This window comes from Panthera onca, chromosome E3, assembly GCF_046562875.1.
Source record: "Panthera onca isolate mPanOnc1 chromosome E3, mPanOnc1 haplotype 2, whole genome shotgun sequence".
Classification (NCBI taxonomy): Eukaryota; Metazoa; Chordata; class Mammalia; order Carnivora; family Felidae; genus Panthera; species Panthera onca.
This window is the reverse complement of record NC_138354.1, coordinates 14,329,663-14,343,646: the sequence shown is the minus strand read 5'-3', so window position 1 is coordinate 14,343,646 and position 13,984 is coordinate 14,329,663. Positions and strand designations below refer to the sequence as shown.

Genomic DNA, 13,984 nt, shown 5'->3' with positions numbered 1-13,984 from the left:
AAAAGCAAGGACAGGGGCGCCTGGGTGGCTCAGTCGATTGAGTTATCTGACTCTTGATGTTGGCTCAGGTCATGATCTCACAGTTCATCCGGTTAGGGAGGTCGAGCCCCACAACGGGCTCTGCGCTGACAGTGGGAGCCTGCTTGGGATTCTCTCTCTCTCTTCCTCTCTCTCTCTTCCCCTTCCTTGAGCTCTCTCCCTCTTTCTCTCTCTCAAAATAAATAAACTTAAAATAAAAAAAGCAAGGACTGAGGCGCCCGGGGACCGCTCAGTTGGCTGAGCGTCAGACTCTCGATCGCTGCTCAGGTCATGATCTCTCGGTTCGTGAGTTCAAGCCTCGCATCGGGCTCTGAGTGACATTGGGGAGCCAGCTTGGGATTCTCTCTCTCTGCCCCCATTGCCTCTCTCTCTCTCTCTCTCTCTCAATATAAATAAATTAAAACTTAAAAAACAAACAAACAAGGACTGTGAGTGGTACGAATATCAGAACAGTGAAAGGTGATGCTCCCTACCTCTCGTCAATCGAAGACGCGCACTGATAAGACTCCTTCTCATTATTCTTTGTGAGATTAACACAGAGAAGTTCTACTCTCCGGAACACGATGACCTCACTTTCTTCAACATCCTTCTCCAAGGGCAGTAACTGAATATTTTAGTAAATGCCTCTGGTACGCTGCGATCATCTGCTCGGCCAGTTGGAGACCGAGGTCATGTGTGGATTTTGGGTAGAGTACTGTCAGAGCTCCACGGTCCCCTGGGTTTGCTGGGCCCAACCCAGGACTTTCCCGGTTGATATGTCTGGGGGTGGGGCAGACAATCTGCATTTCTAGCAAGTTCCCAGGGGATTCTGATGCTGCCGGTCTAGGGAGCAAGTTTGAGACCAACGACTTAGAGGATTCCTTCCCTTACTCATCCAAACGTCCCCCGTGACTCAAGAAGCGACCCCAGGTGAAACCAGATTCCACCAGGTAGGAGGCCTGAAGAACACGGCTAGCGGGTGTGGTCAGTCCACACCAGCGGAGGCCCCAAGAATCACCTGCATCACCTCAGAAAGGGCGTGACGACTGTTCGAAGCTCAGAGAAGGGATTGTGCCGGGAACGTATCAACCCGGTGGGCTTTTTCTGCTTTTTTGTCTCCCAGAGGAGACAAAGCCTGGATCGGGAAGCCCCACAGCGCTGTGCAAAGAACACAGGCCTGAATGGCCTGGGCCCAAATTTCATTCGCTGCTTCATCACGAACTACCCGAGTGACCCTTGGCAAATCACTTAACGTCACCGTACTTCAGGTTTTTTTGCTCGTGGGATAAGACATTTGGACGAGAAGCCTCCCCGGGGGACCTTATGGTCTCATGTTCTATGACTCCTTCCAGAATCAAGACTTTCGGGGGAGAAAATCTCTACGATTATGGGAATATTCACGCAACAGTTACACGTTTAATATAGACCATCTGTCACTGTTTCAGACGTGTCATAAATGCAACAATGCCATCAGCTGGTAATCTGCATCCCTCCCCTGCAGTATGATGGATGAGATCCCACCTGCCGCCACATGTATCAGGAAGAGACCATTTTCCAAGCAAGCCGGAGTAATGAAGCGTGCTGGGCTTGGCACCTGGACACGAGAAGCCCACGAAGGAAGAGAGAGGAGCAGACTACATCGGCAGCAGGCCCAGAGCTGGGTTCAGCCACTGTGATCTGATTGAACTACCGTCCTCACCCGCAGGGGAGAGGGAGGCAGCGAGGCCGCCTGGCTGGCACCAGGGTTCTAGAGGTTCCCATGGAGAAGTTACGGGAAGCAACGGTTAATACAAAGATGGGTTCCCAGAGAGGCCCTGGAAGTCTGTGACCCGGACGCCGGGGAAAGATGAGCAGGGGCTTGAGGAGGCTCCCTGGGCGCATGAGCAAGAATGGAGGAAGAAGGCAGCCTTCACATTCGGTGGGCCTGGCTGCTTTGGCCACCTGGAGACAGGTGTGCTAAGCCTGGCCCGCGCCTGACTTGCGAGCACACAAACGCGCAAACATCCAAATGCGTACCAGCCCTAGGACCTGGGTTCAGAAGGACAGAGCCAGCATCTGTCTGAGTGCCCACAGTCATAGCTCTATTGTGCCACAAAGAGGTGCGTGTGACATTCCGGAAGCCCAGAACCCATCATACACACACACACACACACACACACACACACACACACACATCCAGAGTCTTCAGTGGCTCCCATGGCCCTCAGGAATCTCCTCCAGGCAGCTTTGGCTCTCCACCCATGGCTCCCTGGAGGTCAGCATCATACTTCAGAGAGTGCTCAAAGATCACACTGAGCCCTGAGCAGACGAGCACAGGTGTCCTGGTGAGACAGGGCAGTGACATCATCCACCACTCGGCAAGCGCAATCCAAGCTCCTGTGCGTCTCTCCGAGTCTCTCGTCCTACGGTCCTTTTGCTGGGTCCCCCCGTCCCTGACCCCATCCTCTCCCGCCATGCTTGCTCTGACCTCCAGCTCCCATTTCCTGCCCAAGCATGCTTTTGAGAATCACGCCGACCGAGAATAAGGTCCCCCCATTCAGCGGTCTTTCCCACCACCCACTTGAAGCATGCTTCTGTAGCCTGACGCACACCCCATCCTGCCCTTGCCCGTGCTGGTCCCCCTGCCTGCATATCCCTTTCCCACCCCCTTTCACGTGCAATTCTAGCACCGCTTTCTTCAGGAAGAGTCCTTGGAGAGACCACACAGGATCGCAAGGTCCTGGGTCCCCAAGGGACACCATGCACCTACATCGACCATAGTCTGACACCACTGTATACAACTCCATATCTAAATCTATGTCTCTCCCTTGGACTCCGACCACTTTAAGGGCCAAGACTGCAACTTGCTGATTTCTCAGAGTCTTATACCAAGCCCCACACACAGTAAGTGCTCAACAGATGCTCACCGAATGGGTGAATACTGCTGCCTTCTGGTTAGATAACAGCCCCATTCATTTCTGCCCCCCCCCACCCCCACCCCAGCCCTCCTCCCTCCTGCACCTACACAGCACTTAAGCATGCGTCCTTAGAATAGCATACTGCTATCTAATGCATAGCTTTAGCATACAGCCACTCCCAGATCACACCTCTCCGTCTGTCCTTCTCCCTGAGCCAACCTGCTGGTCCCTCCCGGCTTTATCTGTGCTGAAGCTGCCCCAACCTGCTGCTAACGCTGTCACCGAGAGGACAGAAATATGCCCCCGTGATTCTCAACCATGACTCTGGAGAACCCTCGTGATTTCCTGAAGAGAAAAGCCAAGGTCTTTCTCTGCTCAACACCCTCCGGGACATCTGGCGGAGGGCATGGTTACAAAATGAATGAATGTGTAAGTAAATGAATGAACTGGCCAATGCTCGCCGATTAAACCGTTTACCTAATCCATGCAAGAGACAGAAAACAAAACAAAACGAAACAAAAAACCAGGCAGGGAACCATTTACTGGGGCGCGGAAAATCTTCCAATTTCTTTCCAGGCAAAGGTTTTAATCTTGTCTGGCAGTGGGTTTTTAGAAATATGCGCTGTTCGGAACATCCATCTTTCCTCCCTCTACCCCAGGGGCGGCGTGAGAGTATTTCCAAATCATGTTTAGAGAAGGCTGCAAATTTGTGGAGCTATACGGCCATTCTGAAGCTTCCTGGTGACTCACGGAGTGAGGAGGCATTCTGGAAATAACAGTCTCAGGCCATATTGATCTTAGGAGCACGCGGTGGACTGTGTCTCTTGGGTGATTAATGGTATCCTGGTTAAATCTCACAGCGTATCCGGGACTTTCAGAAATACCATATTCAAAGCATAACGGGTTACGATGATTTTTAACAGATGGCAAATGACCCAGCCGGAGTTCCCTGAAGAGAGCCATTTCTGGGTTAGAACTTGGGTCCCGGAGGAAAGGACGAGTGGAAATGACGATGTGAAGATCGGGAAACAGGAAACGTGCAGAAACAACAGAAGATAGGAGAGGAAATACACACACACACACACACACACACACACACACACACACAATTGCCGGTAAGCATTTTGGCACATCGTGGCGATTTTTGTAACCTGGATCGGATCATGCCATGCCCCTGCTCAACACCCTCTCAGGGCTTCTCCTTGAACTAAGAATAAATGCTACCTGCTTGCCCTGGCAGAGAAGGTCTGCACGATCTGGCCCTCGATGCCTTCTCTCCTCCCCCCCTGGCTCCTGCCCACTGCCCACCCTCTCCTTCCCATGAGGGACCAAGCCTCCCCTGGGATCTTGGACGAGCTGCCCCCTCAGAGATGAGAGCTCCTGGTCCCAACCCTTTCCCAACAGCTGGCTCTTTTTCTCCTTCACTGGAGCGGTGCCCATGCCACCCTCTGTTCAATTTCCTACACAACATGTATCACAGGCTTAGGTTTTCCGTTTTTATTTACTTGGGGGCTGATTGGTTTCACGTCTCTCCCTACCGTAGTTTTGTAAGCGCCACGAAAGGAGGGGCCCTCTCCGAATCATTCATCGCTGAAATCCTTACACCTAGTACTGCCCCTGGCGTGTAGCTGCAGGTGGTAAATATTTTTTCCTCAAATGATTGATCCTTATGATCCTATTATCCATCTCGATGTCTTCTACAGAGCGATGCCTGATCTGATAGGAACGGCAGCCTCAAAACCGGAAAGAGAATGTGAAGACACGGATGGGCCAGACAGAAGCTTCCACGCTGTGTTATTCCCAAAAACGCGGCACGTGAAAATCAACGAGATACGCAACACAGCAATACAGCCGGGCCAACGGGGCAACAGGGCTCCCGTCCTGAGGTCTCTGACACCCCTGCGTTACTGTCAGCAGCCCCAGGGGTCAGTTCAGGCCCTGAGGAACAGTGGCCCCGACGGAATAGAAACAATGGCCAAGACGGCATCCATCCCAGGCGGCCCAGGAAACCCCCTGGACGGACGGCGCTGTGCCCGTGCAGCTCGGAGAGACCAAGCATGAGGCCGAGAGGCCGTGGTCGCTTCTGGCTGGGACTAACGTGGCACATTCGGCCCCGCGGGACAAAAGCCGTCCTCGCAGGCAGAAACTGGGATGAAACAGGGACTCTGCCGTGGACGACAGAGCAACAAGCAGAAGAGAAGGAAACGTGTGTCAACCGTAGGCTCAGGCCAGTGGGTGGGGCTGCTCTGGGCCGGCCTGGGGTAATTCCACACGCTTCCATGTCTCCATTTCCCCAAGGAAGCCTACGGCCCCAAGGAGACGTATCCTGCACCCCCTCTGCTCTCTGAAGGAGGCCCGGTGACCTGGCGCCAAGTGCCCAGGAGGCCGGCAAGGAGGTGAAGAAAAACGGCCGTCTCTCCACCTCCCCGGACGGCCATGGGAAAGGAAGGGATTCTCGACTTGATCCCACAAGGGACACGTGAGGACGCACGCCGAGGACAGCAGCTATGTCACCCGTCCGAAACAGTGACACCCAAGTCCTACTCCTTCTCTGCTACTAGTCCCTGTGGATTCTGAGCAGTTATCTCATTCCTCGATTACCAGAATGAGAAGGGTACTGGCTCCCCTCCCCCACCCAGGGAAAGCAAAGGCGAAAAAGAAAAGATGAGCCCCTGTGAAGAGGGGTCGGCATTCGTGAATGAGGAAGGAGGGGGCGCCACCAAGGGCCCCGTCGGAACTTTTGGCGGGGGGTGGTGGGGGTGCTCCTCGGAAGCCTGACCTCATCGGGCCCTAGCAGCAGCCCCAGTGAAGTGCCTTCTAGACCATGAAGCCCACCCGTGGAAAAACGGCAGCCAGAGAGAAAGATGGGAGATCTAGTTTGTTCCCCAACGGCCAAGCTTCAGTAGCCAGTGAGCAGGGACATCTGCCCAGGACTGTCCCCCCAACCCCCCCAACCTGCCTGCATTCTGCTCGGAGGGGCGGGGGTCTCCTGGATCTAGAGAGCTTTTAATCCCCACCAGCTTCTCTTACCAGAATCCTCTTACACGGTCTTCTCTTTAGGAAAAAATAATAACCGAGGGGAGACTGCCCGAGAGCTGATAACTGCGGAAGCCGGGCGACGGGGGGCGTGGAGGTGGGTTACACCGTTCAACTTTCGCACGAGCTTGAAATTTTCCATAATCAAGAAACGAAAATAAAAACAACCCCAAATTGCCAAGGGAAGGATAAGAGACCTAGAATGCAGGGTTCCTTGCTTCCCACGGAATGGCTCAATCTGTAAAATGACAACTCAGCCTTTAGTTACAACAATCCTCCTTGAAAACAGCACCAACAGCCTAATCAACCCGGGGAACATAGGGAAGGCTGTTTGTGAAACTTAATTGCCATTTTAATGTGTTTTAATTGCATAGAAATGCTATTTAATGTACTGTTGCAGTTTCCATTTGTCATTCCGGGAAATCGCAGTGCTCGAAAAGAGGAGACCAGGTTGGAACTAAAGGAATCTTGGCCCATTAGACAAGAATGAAATATTTCCCTTGACAGGCAACCTGGGCCTCGGGCCTGTTTCTCCCCCACACTCCCCTCCGTCGCTCCCCACCTTTGCCCACACACAGGGAGCCGAGCCCGCGCTGGCTGTCGGAAGGGACAGGAAGAAGAATGCCTAGGGCGGCACTGGGGCTCAGTCACTACTGGCATAAATGTGGCACAGCCAAAGTGGGCCACTTCCCAGGGGGTAGATCTGAGAGCCTCAAAAATCCGCCCCGCCTCCGGCGTCTCTCAGGGGACCGCCGGGGAAACCGAGGGAGCCAGAGAGCAAAGCTGTCCCCTGAGCCTTTGTGCCGATGACCCGGGCAGGCATCTTCTCACGGGGCCATCTCTCTGAGAGGCCGGTGGAGAGACTGCAGACCTCGTGTGAGGCCCGGGCAGCTAGGCTGACCCAGATGCTGAAGTCAGGGGCTGTGCCCACGGGAGACTAGGAGAGAGCCAGAAACACCACCAGCCTAAGTGGCTTCTCCCTGTCAGGCCGCTTCTAACACAGCTGGGCAAGGAAAGCTGGCCTCAGTGATGCAGGACGCATCCCATGGTTTGGGAGGCTGGATCCCAAATTAGCTGTTTGTTAGCAGAGAGTCAGTGTTGAGGGAACTCTACTGCAGATAAAAGGAAAAATTCCTTTCCATCCAGGCGAGGGTAGCAGTTGCTACCAAAAATGTCAAGCAGAAGCGGGATTCTGGGATGTCTGACAAGAGAAGGGAACCCTGACTGATCCAAGCAACAGTATCAGAGAAGTTTGTCATGGGTGGCGGGCAGGGTTGCCCTATACAGTTATGCAGGTTGTGCACTGCCCAACTCTAAAGGGCACAATCATACACAGGTACATTAATTATGATGGTTTTCCAGCAGATGGCACTAACGTGTCTTGTGGCTTACCCTAATTTGCACAAAGTTCTATTTGGGCGAGCAAGGGTGCTACTGACAGGGTCCGTGTCACTGGACTGGAGTTTAAGGGCTACAGAAACTGGTGGGGTTGGAGAAGGCCAACAGGAATCCAGTGCTAAAGGGCCGAAGTCCTAGGCAAACGGACTAGGAAATCAGAAGGTCACATCCCTTCTCACCAGGCTTCACAGCTTGGCTTCCCCTTGCTTTGGAAGAAAATCCCAACTCCTTACCAAGGTCACCAAGAGCCCTCCTGCAGGATCTGCCCCTCCCACCCTCTCGTCCCTACTTCCTCATGCCCCCCGCCCCTCACTGCACCCACTCTGGGCCCCGGGCTTCCGGTCGGATCCCTGCAAACTCCCGCTTGCCCCGCTTTGCACCTGGAAGCCTCGTCACCTCCCTGTTCGGGCCCCATGCCCTGACCGTACCCTCTAAAGCTACGTTACTCTCCCACCTGGGAAGAGGACCAACCAAATGGGAGGGACTGGAGGAGCAGAGGCTTTCCACAGCAGCCTTCCTCAATCTTGGGAGAAAAGAGGTGATTTAATGGACGGAAGCAGAGAGGATACACGGATGGGTAGAGCACACAGCACCTCGCCGGCATCCCTGAGGCCCTCCCACACCCGCTGCGGCCTCCAGCTCCCAGGCCTCTCGGCCTGGGTGTGCTCTGTGTCCTCTGGGCAGACGCGGGTTGGCCTGGGGGCCTGCACTCTGGGAAGGCTGGACGTGCCAGGGAATCAGCATCAGGGGCCACCCGGCTGATGGGGGACAAAGGCCCCAGCGTCGGGCGAATCTAGAGCCAGAAAGTAGACGGAGCGGCTGTCTAGGCTGGGAGGGATGTAGGGACTAGGGGATGATGGTGATGAGGTATGGGGTTTCTTTCGGGGGTGACGGAACTGCTATAAAATCCACAGTGGTGATGGTTACACAGCATTGTGAATACACTAGAAGCCACTTTGGCAAGCCTTGGGGCCTGACCCCCGGGTGCAGTTCTGGCCCCTGGGCGTCGGGCCAGACAAAGTGCGTCCCTGGGGAAGGGCAGTTATTGAAGAAATCCACTGAGGCCCCGGGGAGAGGCAGTGACCCCTTCTGACTCCCAGTACAGTGCTCTTTCTGCAGCTTGAGGCTGCCATACAAAAAACAAAAACAAAAACAAAAACATACCCCCAAACGCATACACTTTCACAGTGCTTTTGGGGATCATCTCCCCCCCCCACTAAAGCCCATGCCCCGAATCCTAGTTTCCGGGTCCTTGGGGGCATCCCAGGCAAGGACACAGGCTCTGGTTTGAATCCTAGCTGTGCCACAAACTTAGGAGCTTTGGGCAAGTTGAAGGCTCAGGGAAGCCAAGCGTTTCCTCAGCTACAAAACAGAGATAATTATACCCACTTCATGAACATTCTTGTCTTGTGCGGATTAAATAAGACAGCAAATAGAAACACCCAGAACGGTGCTGAGCACCAGAACTAACAGAGATAGGACAGGTGAGCAGCCGGAAGGTGACGCAGGTGACGGGCTGTCCACGCTCGGGTTCAGGTGCGCACGCACCCACAAAGGTGTCCACGGTCTTCCCCCGGGGAACCCCTGACGTTCCGCAACCAGGCAAAGGCTCCGTAGTGGAAAACTGTAAAGCCAGGCCCATGTCCTGTGGCAGCTGGTGGGTGTGAGGCTCGTCGTGGGGGAGGGACGGGTCCTCTGAAGAGAAGCCTGGAGCCTGTGACACCCCCGGCAGGTGGTTCATCTGCAAAGCCACGGCCACAGCCCCCGCGCCTGGCCAAGGCTGGGATCTGGAGGATCTGGCTCGTCCTGGCGGCTCCGGGACCGATCGCCTAAACCAGCAAGGGCAGCGGCTCCCGTGAAACACCAGCGGCTCAGCTGACCTGCCAGGGAAGGGCCGCGCGAGCTCACCTCTCTGGTTTTTAATGACTGTTCCCGCTTCGAAGGGGCCAGAAGAGCGGGCGGACGCCGTCACCGCTCGGGTGACGGTGGCCAGGTTTCTGTCTTAAAAAGCCGACTGGAAATTATACAGGATCCCAGGGGCAGAGACGGGACTGGCAGTTTTTGCACGACCGGATCCTGCTGCCGAACTGCTCTGCTGTTTCCAAGTTGCCGAAGCCCCAGACACAGGATTAGCTGGTTTAACATAATTGCAAAAGAGACATAGATGCCTTTTTAAAATATGCTGACGGACGTCACGCCGCTGTGGATTTCATTTCCTTTTCCTTTCTTTCTTTCCCTGCCTGGAAACAAGGTCCCCAGTTTCACAAATCACCTAACTTGCTAGCACCTGACAAGTGGGGGGCCGCGGGCCCTTGCAAACCACCCCCCCCCCCCCCACGGCCCGCAGCTCAGCCCCCTTCTCATCAGGACAAAGAAGCTGGGCACGATTAGAAGAGGCAGCTCAATTTCTTTGGGGTGGACTAGTGCGGCTTAAAATAGTTAATATTTTGTTTTATCTTCATTGACTTGTCTAATAATGCAGAAAATATCCTCCTCGGGCATTGAACAAAGGAGATTATCCTGTCACACAAGCTTAGCAAAACCTGTAAGCTGAATGCTGATCCCAGGTGTGTGCGACTTGAAATCCCCTTGCTTAAAACAATTAAGCTTATCATGGAGGAAGGTGCTTCCTCTTCCTCCCTCGTCCCTCGTTCAAACACTTCCCGGCCACGCAGACCTGCGGCGTGGTCCGGCTCCTTTCCTCCTGTGGGAAAGCGTGCGTGGTGTTCTGGATCCCTCTTTTATCCGCCAGGTAATAAAAAGGTAATCAGGAGATGCAAATTGCTATTGCGTTAAAGGAATACAGCTTAAAAATTAAGCAACACATCGGCTCGGGGCCCGGATGTGCCCACAGACACAAGCCGGGTGAATTTTCTCGGTGTGTCAAGGCCGGCCCACAAAAGACTCTGACCTCAGGGTCAAAGGGGGACCGTGAATAAGTGTCTGTTCCCAGCGAGGCGCTCCAACGGAGCCATCTCGAAGTTATTCTGGACCTGTGACGACCCTGGACCGACGACGAGGTTTTCTCCAGAAATCACCTAGGCTTATGCATAAACGTCAGGTGTTTTCATCATTCTGGCTGAATGTAATCTTCACTAAGCAGGACAAAAGAAGTTACCAAGTTCAGGATCGAAACTGTTCAGACAAGGGAGGGCGGGTCTACGCCTAACCGCACGCTGCTGGCACGACACGTGCCTTCTGAGGACTTCCCTCCACACCCCAGCCAGTGTGACTCCTCTTTGGTTTGGATTCCTGGTTTTGCCTTGGCCAAGAGGCAGAAAGACGAAAACCAGAGCAATGGAGCGTGTGGCCTCCCGCCTTTGTGGAATCTGTTGTTTTATCAAGGAGCTAAGCAAAGCTTCGGGTTGAACAAAGGGAGAAGTACTCGATGTCACAAAGCATAAGTACCTGCTTCTTTCTCTCTGTCCTCACTTGTTTTGTCAAGTTCTCTGGAGGCAGGCATCTGTGGGGAGCCTTCCAAAGCCTTGTCTTCGGGGGTGGGGGTGGGGAATGGGATCAAAGGGAATCACGCAATTCACCGCAGCTGGACGCTCAGAAAGAGAGACGCATGCTAAGGGCATATAATGGAGGCATCTGATCTCCTGGAGAACGCCGTGAAGACGCTCTAAAAGAGAGATGAGGAGGAATTAACTGGTAGAAGAGGGGGGGAAAAAAGACATCCCAGCAGAGGAGCTAGCATGTGCAAAGGCCCTGTGGTGGTGGTGGCGGGGGGGTGATGTGGCAGGAAGAAGAGATGGAGGGCTGGTGTGCTAGGGGCAAAGCGAGGCTGAAACTGTTCCAGCCGGGGCTGGTGAGGTACCTGAGGCCAGAGCACCCCGACTCTGGGGCCAAGTAAAGGATTAGACTCCTAGCTCCAAAAGCCAAGGGCAACCATTGCATTACGTTGTGTGGGGGCACTCAAGCGTGCGGGCCGTGATCCAACTTGCATGTTGCCACAAACCCTAAGCGTGCAGTTGGGATAGAAACGAGCAGGGGGTGGAGGACAACCCGTGCAGTGACTGCGCCACAGTGGAAGAGACCAGAGCAATATTCAGGACTTAGCATCGACGGCTGAGTGGGACACAGCGGGTGAGGGGTGCGGACGATGCTTCCGGCTGGGTAACCGGCCGGGCGGCAGGACCCCTCACTTTCCTTTTTGGTCAAAGGTCCACGGGTTTCCTCTCTGCTCAAAGGCTGTTCCTTCTTTGTATGTCGGTGTCCTCAGGGCTCTGCACCCTGTCTCCTGTCCTCGCTGTGTAACTACCCGTTTTCCCTCAGTGACCTCTGCAGCCCCGTGGGTTTAAATAACAACACAGAGCTCCCAAAGCTTTCACTCCAGCCCTGATTTCCGCAGGCTCATAAATCCAGCTGCCTACGAGGCGTTTCCACCCACCTGCATGCCCAACAGGCTTCTCAGACTCAACACGGCCAAAGTGGAGCTCTGCACTCGCCCCCAAGTCTCTGCCACCTAGAAATGGTACCACCACCCTCCACCCCACGGCTCAGGCCAAGGTCTAGGGATCATGCTCAATCCTTCTCGGGCCCTTGTCCCCCGCACTGAATGCCCCCCACAGGTTCTGTTGACTGCAGCTCCAAAACACAGCCCCACTACACCCAGTTCTCCCCACAGCCCGCATCCACCCTCTAGTCTGACCAATTGCCTTTCCTGGCTGGCCTCCTGCGGCAGCCTCCACGCTGGCCTCCTGGCCTCTACGTGTGTCTCTTACAGTCCCTTCTCCACCCAGGAGCTGGAGGGATCTTTTCAAGCCGGGTCATGCCACCTCCCTCCTCTACCCCATGGTTTTCACCCCATTTAGGACACAATGCAAGCCCCAGGCCCGGCTTCGCCGCACGATCCGGCTGGTGCCTTCCTCTTTGGTCCACCTCCGATCGTCATACCCTTCACCGTCCCGAGTATGCAAGGGGATCCGCTGACCTTCCCGCAAATTCCAAGATTTTGTTTCTACTCGGGGTCTTTTCCTCACTGTTCTCTCTGCCATGAATGCTCCTCTCCGCCCCCTTCCCCTCCCCCCCCCCCAGTCTCTATGTGGTGGCTCAGTTTTATTTAACAAAAGCTTATTGGGATTATAATTCACAAACCACGATCTGCTTCCTCGGAGCGTGTAAGTCAACAGTTTACCGTATGGTCGCAGAGTTGTGCGACGATCACCACAATTGGGTTTAGAACATATCCTCTACCAGCATTTCATTTCTCATTTGCACAATGGCTCTTTTTATCATTCGTGTCTCTGCCTTCGTGTCCTCTCTTCGTGACGGCCAGACTGTCTACGGCGCGTTACCTTTTGTAGAATTGGCTGTCTGGTATTTGTCCCTATCCTTCAACGTATTTATTTATTTACCTACTTATGTATTTGTCTGCTCCAAATATCTAGAACAAAGGCTTACGAGAGCAAGAACTTTCCCTGTCTTACGCAAAGTCTTGGTAGGACAGCGTCCAAGCGATGACTGAATTTCATGAACCTCGAGGCAGAGCAGGTGGAGAGAGTTGCAGATCACGAGTACAGTTTTGAAATCTTGGCCCTGTTGAATCTGAGGTTAACACTGACGTTCCCAAGAGGGAACTGCCAGCAGGAAACTGGACATATGGGTCAGGAGCCCGGAGAAGATAGAAATTGTGATTCGTCCACAGAAGGGGTTCAGAGACATGTGAACCTAGAGTAACTTGCCTAGATGGGCGAGAAGAGAATGGAAACATTAGAAAGACTAGGCTTGAGTCTTGAACAATTTCTGCATTTAACAGGCACAAAATCATGTATAAAACGGGAAAAGAAGTAGCCTGGGAAGTAGAAGAAAATCAAGAGAGTCCAGAAGAGGGTTACATGATGGATCCCAACGGAATCTAGCAGTTCAGGGATGGGCGGTCAACAGTGTAGAGGCTAATTGTCCAGAGAAAGAAGGTCTAAGCAATAACCTGCCAGACTTAGCAATATGGTAAGAGCCATTTTAAGCATGTGATGGGGCAAAGGTGGCCTGGGATATTTTAAGAGTTTGACTGGGCTAACAAACTACTCCAGAACTGTGGGCTGTTAACAGTGTCTTTGCTCATACATTTTGCCTGTGAATCTACAATTTGGGCAGGGCTCTGTGGGGATGGCTTTGTCTCTATTCTCCTCGGTGTGAGTTAGGGCAATTCAAAGGCTGGGGGCCTGGAATCATCCAAAGTCTTCCTCATGCCCATGCCTGGTGGTTGAGACTAGGAAAACTTAAATGGCAGGGCTCCTTGGGCATCTCTCTTTGTGTCCATGTGGCCTCACCACATGGCCATCCCAACATGGTGGCTTTGGGGAAGCCAGACTTCTTACATGTTGACTCAAGGCTCCCAGGATGTGTGTTGAGAGAAAGAGAAACACCATGTTGCCTGTTATGACCCAACCTCAGAGGTCGAACGGCAATACTCCACCACGTTCTATTGGCTGAGACAGTTCCAAAGGTCTTCCCAGGACCCAACTTCTCAGTGGATCCACATCAGCGATACACTGTCAGAAGAGCACAAGAGGTGGGATTTATACTGGTGGTTATCTTTGGAAGAGATGATCTGCTACAGGAATGGATAGGAGGTGAGGAAATGGTGAGCAAAAATTAAGAGTTGTGGCCATGAGGGACAAGAGAGAGTA

General features: G+C 53.5%; 1 protein-coding gene and 1 long non-coding RNA gene across 3 annotated transcripts in view; one reads left to right on the top strand and one right to left on the bottom strand.

Annotated features, from left to right (window-relative positions):
* GALNT17 (polypeptide N-acetylgalactosaminyltransferase 17) overlaps nucleotides 1-13,984 on the bottom strand; it is a 444,121-nt gene that overhangs the window by 146,312 nt on the left and 283,825 nt on the right. The window lies entirely within an intron of this gene.
* Nucleotides 3,076-4,924, top strand: LOC132689412 (uncharacterized). The gene is made up of 2 exons (XR_009614992.3): nucleotides 3,076-4,030; nucleotides 4,619-4,924. It is a non-coding gene; the product is annotated as an uncharacterized LOC132689412 (long non-coding RNA).